The sequence below is a fragment of the Schistocerca piceifrons genome, chromosome X (genome assembly GCF_021461385.2).
Source record: "Schistocerca piceifrons isolate TAMUIC-IGC-003096 chromosome X, iqSchPice1.1, whole genome shotgun sequence".
NCBI classification, from domain to species: Eukaryota; Metazoa; Arthropoda; class Insecta; order Orthoptera; family Acrididae; genus Schistocerca; species Schistocerca piceifrons.
The window spans coordinates 725,545,785-725,552,169 of record NC_060149.1 but is presented as its reverse complement, the minus strand read 5'-3'; the positions used below and the strand labels follow the sequence as shown (position 1 = coordinate 725,552,169).

The 6,385-nt window shown below is 45.4% G+C and overlaps 1 non-coding gene across 1 annotated transcript; it reads right to left on the bottom strand.

The window, feature by feature from the left end:
- Positions 1 to 1,434: 1,434 nt before the first annotated feature.
- Trnat-ugu lies at positions 1,435 to 1,509 on the bottom strand. Its single transcript has one exon. It is a non-coding gene; the product is annotated as a tRNA-Thr (tRNA).
- Positions 1,510 to 6,385: the final 4,876 nt, after the last annotated feature.

Genomic DNA, 6,385 nt, shown 5'->3' with positions numbered 1-6,385 from the left:
AACTGCACCAGTTGACTCTTCACTTGGAATCTGTACGAAATTACTTTCACTTATGTTCGATATTTCAGCAACTTCCGTTCCTCGTGGTAATACAACGTCTTTGTTGCTCATGTTCGTTATTGTTACTGGGACTCTAGCTACATTCTGTCTGACCACTGTAGCTACGCCTACGCTCTGGCAACATAACAATGCATTTTGTCCAGTAACTCACATTTATCTGACCGCACTGTCAATAACAGAGTTCCTTCTTTGCATCGGGGTGACTTCGACTTAGATTGTTTTTCCTGCCACCTGGGGAATTTGCTGAGGCTGCTCAATCTGTACATCGACTCGAAGGGTTTGAACTGATGCGTTGGTCCGGTTGATCGGTCCTCACATCTTTAATTCCGCCAGTACCTCGTCTCCTACCTTCCAAACTTCACAGAAGCTCTCCTGCGAACCTTGCAGAACTAGCACTGCTGGAAGAAAGGATATTGCGCATGGCTTAGCCACAGCCTGGGGGTTGTTTCTAGAATGAAATTTTCACTCTACAGCGGAGTGTGCGCTGATATGAAACTTCCTGGCAGATTAAAACTGTGTGCCGGACCGAGACTCGAACTCAGGACCTTTGCCTTTCGCGGGCAAGTGCTCTACCAACTGAGCTAAAGCTGTGAGGACGGGGCGTGAGTTGTGCTTGGGTAGCTCATGGTTCATTATTCCTGCAGGTGCCTTCCAGTGACTCGTTGAGTACACGCCACGTCGAGTTGCTGCACTGCGTTGAGTAAAAGGAGGAGTGCTTATTGTGTATTTGAGATAGAAGGCACACTTTGTGTCTATCGTATATACCATCTGCTCACTAGGTTAAGTTTTACTGCAGCTGGTCATACCAAAAAATCGTATTTAGGTTAATGTTACAGGGGTGGACGAAACTATGGAGACAACAAAAACACAGTGTAGTAACAGACACTGACAGCGATAAGGAGCTGTCACGGCTGTCGGAGATCGATCCCTACCTCCATCCCGCACCATCGGTGGCGCCACAGTCTACAAGCTGTCTCCACATGAAGTACTCTGGGAAGAGACCACGCCCCCAGAGCTCACGTCGCATCACCTGACGGGACCCCACGAACTCCGATCGGCTATAACCATGTGCCTGCCACGCAGAGGATTCATTCCCTTTTGTGCTCGCTTGGTGGAATGGTCACTGTAATGTCCACTATTTCTTGGCGACCTTAGGTTTAATCTCAGACTTGGTATGGCCAGCTATCTTTGGTTTGTGTGACATCAAACTTATAGATTGTTGTATGAAGATGGTATCTGTTCTTTCGGACATGTCCGAAAGAACAGGTACTATCGGTGACCATACAGCTCTCTTAGAACGAAATGATAATTAAATCAAGACTCTAAGCTGTCGACAGGCTTTGATATACATCAACGTGGACAGTTGAAAATGAGTGCCCCGACCGGGGCTCGAACCCGGGATCTCCTGCTTACATGGCAGACGCTTTACCCATCTGAGCCACCGAGGGCGCAGAGGATAGTGCAACTGGAGCGATTTATCCTTTGCACGCTCCCCGTAAGACCCACATTCCCAACTTAACGTCCACACACTACATTCATAGTGTGTGCACATGTTCGAAAGAACAGATACCATCCTCATATAGTTAAGGCTAACCGGCCAATGACCTTCTTCTTCTGTGGTGGATGCATACGCATTGCCTGAACTCTTACGGGACTCGGTAAGATTGTCTTCCGCGAGTAATAAGTGTAATGGGCAGGGGCACTACGAATGTAGTGTGTGGACATTAAGCTGAGAATGTGGATCTCACGAGGAGAGTGCAAGGGTATAAATCCCTGCAGTCGCACTATCCTCTGTGCCCTCGGTGACTCAGATGGATAGAGTCCCGGTCGGGGCACACATTTTCAACTGTCCCCGTTGATATATATCAACGCCTGTCGACAGTTTAGGGTCTTGATTTAACTATCGTTTCGTTATACACTGTTGTCAGTACTGTGTGTTTCTACTGTGTTAGTGTAATAAACCGAATAAATTGTTCTCATAAGTGCAGATTTATACAATGGCGACAAGTCTTTTCGAACTCTCAGTACATTAAAATATTCGACAACATGGATGCGGAATTTATGAAACCAGCGCACCAACAACATCAGGAACAGTGACTTCTCGAATGGGAATTACTGGAACAACAGCAAAGCAGTTGGATTTACTGCAGCAACAAATAACGGCGTTGTCTGTCATGAGCGAGACGACTTCGGCAGTTCCACCATTTGGTGCGTTTGTGAAGGGCCACCATCGCTTCACTGCTTACAAGGTGACCGGCTCAGATCGGTAACAGTTATTTTTTTCTTCCTTGGTCTTTGCATAGTGTGTTGGGACTACTCCACAATCGTCCCCCACAAAACATTCTGATAGTTTATCCTTTGCTGAACTTTGTAATCTGCTGCCGGATCATTATGAGTGTCAGTCCCTTGTGGCATTTGCTCGGCTGAATTCCTACTAACGTTATATACAACCGTTGGAAACCTAGTAAGACTGGGTCACTGACCTTCGGGGTCCTAGTCGCTATTGTGCTTGTGTGTGCTCCGAAGAATTATATCGCCAATCCCGGTTCCTTGATTCGGGGCTTGCTTCTCCAACACTCGCCTGACAAGAAAGTCCGCTCATAGTCTTTACGGCATGTGGATCCGTCCTTAGACGAAGTACTTAATACTGCTCATGCTTTCGAATTCACACAGGAAACCAATAGCCACTCCGTACTGCCTGCCATCACCAACGGTGCGACGGTAAACACCTCCTATCGGCGCAACAGGAAATCACGGGCTCGTGTCGGCCGCTTGGTAAACATGTGGCGCGTCAGAGCAATGGAATAGGAGCATGCGAACAGGGCATGACACACTTCAAGTGTCTCTGAACGATCCCTCCCTTATAACTCAATTTCAGAATCTTTTTCCGGGTTCTCCATCTCCACAGGACTCCACTCTGCGTCGCCTACCTTCTTGTTCTCAGTATCTCCAGTGACCGCTCCTCTCCCTCTGCCCACATAGATCAACTACTTGCTTTTCGTATAGCATTAGGGGGCACATTTCTAGTGTGTGTCGGTCGACCGACGTCCGGAGCCATGGGTACAATGCAAATTGTCGTTCTCCCGTCTCGTCGTTCATGGAATCTCGTCACAGTTCCCCTACTGAGGTGATGCACTCCATTGAAACGTTGATTCATCCTGCTACGGGTCAATATTGGTGCATGCTCTTCTCTTATGAATAGTGCTACCTCTGTTGCGTTGGGTTCTCCTCCTCTACAGCCTTCTCATCGGTGATGTATGGCGGCCATTAAATATACATGAAAGCTGTTTTTGCTTCAGAAGATTCCTATAAAAACGTTTCAAGGAAGGTTTTAATTTTGGTTGTTACCTCTGGAAATGCGGAAAATATCTTTAGGTTAGATACAATCAAACAATTTGTTTTCCATTTTGCAGAACGTGTGTTTCGTTCCCACAGTGATTCCCTTTCGTGGCATTGACGACTTGACTGCCTCATAGCCGGCCGGGGTGGCCGAGCGGTTCTAGACGCTACAGTCTGGAACCGCGCGACCTCTACGGTCGCAGGTTCGAATCCTGCCTCGGGCATGGGTGTGTGTGATGTCCTTAGGTTAGTTAGGTTTAAGTAGTTCTAAGTTCTAGGGGACTGATGACCTTAGAAGTTAGGTCCCATAGTGCTCAGAGCCATTTGAACCATTTGAACTGCCTCATATTTGGATCTGTTTACTTCTGGGTTAGGACAGACTGTGGATAAGGCTGTAAAAATTCATTTAAACCTGGGGTTCGTGCCTCACGTCTCGCAGGCGTGCTCAATTCCGCACGTCCTGTGGGATGCAGTTAAGGCGGAACTGAACAGATTGGAGGCCCTCATGGTGATGACCAAAAATGGTTCAAATGGCTCTGAGCTCTATGGGACGTAACTTCTGAGGTCATCAGTCCCCTAGAACTTAGTACTACTTAAACCTAACTAACCTAAGGACATCCATGGTCATTACAGCTGTCTCATCGAGCCAATGTGCTCAACCTCTTGTCACTGTGAAAAAAGCGGACAGCTCTCTCCACCTAATTGGTAATTTTAACGCCGTTAACGCCTAGGTCATCATCGATACTTTTCCCATTCCCCCGCCTGAAGAACTGTTTTTCACGTTACAAAATGGTGTCTGTTATGTCACAGTCGATTTATCGGAAGCATACTTACAGGTTCCGCTGCACCTAGAATCTCAGGATCTGTTGGACCTCAACACATTATTTGGCCTCTGCAGGTATAACACCCTAGTCTTTGGTATTCTAGGCCACCAGCGGTCTTCCAGTATTACTTGGAGCAAGTGATACAGGATATTCCTTCATGCTGCAATTATTTAGATGATGTCATAGTGACCTCAACTGATGAACACCTTCAGAACTTGCAATCTTTTCTTTCTTGATTAACCAAAGCTGGACTCAAATCTGCCGCGCTGGATTAGCCGAGCGGTCTCAGGCGCTGCAGTCCTGGACTGTGCAGCTGGTTCCGGCGGAGGTTCGAGTCCTCCCTCGGGGATGGGTGTGTGTGTTTGTCCTTAGGATAATTTAGGTTAAGTAGTGTGTAAGCTTAGGGACTGAAGACCTTAGCAGTTAAGTCCCATAAGATTTCTCACACCCGGTCTCAAATCTAAAATCCACAAATACAAATTTTTTCCAACAGTCGGTTGAGTATCTCGGTTTTATCATTAGCAAACAGGTCATATATCCTGCCAGTGAGCACGTCTGTCCAATACAAAACATGCCCAGGCCCCAGAATCTGAAGGGCCTGCAATCTTTAATAAGAAAAATGAGCTATTACAGCCGTTTCATTTCCCATTTTGCAAAATTATCCTATCTACTAACGCATTGCAGAAAAAAAGAGGTTCCATTCCTGTGGTCTCTAGAGTGCGACGCAACTTTTTCTGCTATAAATGAGTTCTCCAACCAGTACCATATCACATCCTGCTTTCACCATCTGCTTGTCACAGATGATGCACAACTTGCGGTCGGGGCTCTCCTGTACCACAAGGAAGCGGATGGCCCTGAACACCCTATTGCTTTTGTGTCCAAGACTCTCAATGCTGCCCAATGCAACTACTCCCAGACTGAAACAGAAGCACTGGCCATCGTTACGTTTTGTGGCGGTGTTCGTAACGACAAACACTTCGCTGTAGAAATGGCTTACGAAGTCACCGCCACACTTTTAATAGCGGGCCGACCGGTCCGCTGGAACAGTGAACAGAAAGATGAAAGCCCAAACGATCATATTAAATAAAAGTCGGTACTTATCTTTTATTAATGAAGATACAGTAACACAGTAGTGAACTCGGTGTCTACAGAAATCTGTCTAGTTCGAGTCGGAGCGGCTAGGTCAGCGTCGGCTGACGACAAACAACTCTGCTGCGATGAACACACAACTGACTACCAAGTTGAAAGGTGGCTACACTGTGCCACTGCGCCAGAGAGTGCGCCAAAGAGTACTATTAAGCCGCCTCCACAGTGCGTGTTACGAGATCGTAGAAGTCAGTGCTTGTTGTGACATCGGAGAGGACAGTGTGTGTAAAGAGCTCGTGATTGTCGTGAAGTCGGAGTGAGATGTGGTAGTAAAGAGTGTTGCTCCTTGTTTTATGCAGTTATTTGATGGGAGAGATAGCAGATGTTATTGTAATGAGTGCATTTCGTCAATATATATGAAGGTAAAATTTATAATGTTTTTTTTTATTAATTGTCTATCTGAAATAATGTGTCACTACAGGTTCAGTCAACAAAGCATCTGGCTTGTGTTCTTGGATTAGAGTGGAATTCTGGTTTTCTTGCGTAATTATAGTTTTCTAATTTTCTTTTGTCACGTCTGTATAGTTGGTATTTAAAAATTCTTGTCTTGTTGGAAAAGAACCGTGCCAGATGCATACGTTGAGTCACACTCCCACATACAGAACAGTTACATTTGTGCTTGGATTTTGTAGGTTTTTTAGTTGCTGGGGACTTAATTAATTAACTGTGTTTACGAAAATTTTCTTACATTGTTTGTTGCAGTCAGATAGCGTAATAATACTAGTCAGGGCCAACCGATTACGAGACACTGCGTAATCGGACATACTAAAATTAAAAGTATTTTCAAATTTATTTAATTAAGCCCCCATGCACGTGGCGACCGCTGCTTCGGATCGTCCCTTGGAATTTTTCTAATTGTGAAAATTGTAGACTGTAGTATTGTTGTAGTAATTTTGAGTTTAGTGATTGTAGTCAGTATTGAGTGTGTAGATTTGGTAATTGGCATTCTTCTAATGGTATTTTTCAAAATTTAATTTTTATTGCCTTGTATACGCGTTTGACAATTTTGTGCAATT